Here is a 2,257-nt window from a genome sequence, read left to right as displayed (position 1 = left end):
CATAATAATGCATAACTTATTTTCTCTACTTTATAATAAATTTTGGAAATTTAATATTCAATTGAAAATTTGCATGACCCAAAAGTAATACTACAAGAAAATGTTTAAATATGTTTTACCGTTTTTTCTAAGAATTATGATTTCCATCCTCAATCCCTTAAAAATTGTACTAAAATAAATAATTTAACATTATCTTAATAAACTACCTAAGTTCTTTCAATTAGGCTTAAATATACATTTGGTCCCTATTTTCATCAAAATTATTAAATTTAGTCTTTATTTTCGTTTTGTGGTCAATTTAGTCCTATTTTTGTAAAACTGGATTCAATTAGCAAACAGTGTTAAAATTGTTAACAACACAGTGAAAACGTGGAACTGTTTGGGAGACGTGGCAAATTTTTGTATTAACATGGGTCGTTGTTCATTTTTACGACCGTTGTAGGTTTAAAACTTATTGAAATCTAATTGAGGAAGAAATTGAATTAGGGTTTACATGAAATTTGTGGCTAGCAAGAACATAATGTGCACAAACGACTTGGTGAGTTTGAATTCATTTTTGTGTGGTGTGTCTTGCCACCATTTGTCTTCCTCCTCTTGCTGTAATAGTTGGGGCAACCAAGTTGTAGTGAGTCTCATATTCGTGGTTCCAAGGGTATAGGTTTAAACCTTATTTGCAAATATGGAGAACTTGCAGTGATCCGAGTGGCAAGAACTTCAAGGAATAAGGTAGGAAATTTTGGGGTTGTCTTAAGTACAAGGTTAGATTGATGTGCCTTAAAAAACTCATTGTCTTTTGCCTTTCATATAGATTGATAAGACAAAATTTATGCTTCGATAATTTTGTGTTCAATAACAAAGTACTGCTTCCAATGATGTGGTGTGGTGTAATTACTTCAAGTGGTGTGATGAAGAATTATATGATGCAAGGGATGGTATATAGCCCAGCAAAGGATGAAGATTTCTAAATTGGAGACTTCAGTCAGGGTTATGAAGAAAACGATACAATTTTTCTTAGGATTGGTTATTGTTATTATTGTAATCAATATAGTAATGGTTCCAGTAATGTTAAAAAAACAATGTGTTTAGGTGAGGATGTTGTTTTTTGGATGTTGATCAACTTATGAATGTTAAAAAACCAATGTCTGGTTCTGCTTTGTAATTTATAAATGAAGTTATGAATCTTTTTTGTGTTCTGGATGAACCAGGCTTGGGAAATCTTTATTTTGCTCTAGATGAATGAATATGAATCTTTATCTTCGTTTAAGTTGTTCAATTTGGTCCCTAATGTGGTTTAAATATGTTTAATTAAGTCCCTAATTTCGTTTAAAGTGTTCAATTTGGTCCCTAATTTGATTTAAATATGTTCCATTAAGTCCTTATTTTCGTGAAAAATTGTGTAATGAAGTCCCTAATTTTATAACACAACCTGCCAATCAGAAGTGCATAATGTAATTCAGTCCATATTTTGGTAAGACAACCTGCCAAGCACAAAAGCATAATTCAATTAACTCCCTATTCTTAAAGTAGAAAAAGCACAAATGCCAATCACAACTCCAATATTGGAGTCCAATATTCATTTAAGTGCAATCAGAACCTATTTACTCAAGCAATTCAGATTCCAAAAAACAGTCAGGTGCTGGACTAAAGAATTGAATAGAATAGAGTACCAATTACTACAAAATTACACCAAAAGAGGCCTAAATACAAACTTAGTCCTTATCATAAGGCAAAATCAAATATATAAGTCCATAACCACAATGCAAACTATAAGACCCGTGAAAATTAAATAATTAATTAATTAATTAATTAATAAATGCGGGTAGTGGGAGCCTTTAAGGCATTAATTATTTATTTATATAATGTGGAAAAGTAATAACTCAAGTGGTTGAGAGTACTTGATTATGTGTGAGGACTTGAGTTCAAGTCCTATGTATGCCAATTGTGTGTTATTTAATTTATTATTATTTTTAATAATATGCTTGATCATGTTGAGTGATAATATAATCATAGAATTATATTAAATATCATGAAACATGAATTGGCTTGATCATTAATTAAACTTTATTTTTGCCAAACTTAGTTGTGGCTTGAATGTGAAGAGTGAAGGAAAACCTAGATGCATGGGCAGGTTGGCTGAAAAACAGACCATAAAGGAGTAACGAATGATAATAAACATTACCATTAAAAACTTAAATTTCGTTTTTGGTAATTACCTATTGGTAAGGCACCTTTAAAAGGCAAGAAATTAGGTTAGGAG

Source organism: Vigna unguiculata, chromosome 4 (genome assembly GCF_004118075.2).
Source record: "Vigna unguiculata cultivar IT97K-499-35 chromosome 4, ASM411807v1, whole genome shotgun sequence".
NCBI lineage: Eukaryota > Viridiplantae > Streptophyta > Magnoliopsida > Fabales > Fabaceae > Vigna > Vigna unguiculata.
The sequence above is the reverse complement of the archived record's forward strand: the minus strand, read 5'-3'. Positions refer to the sequence as shown.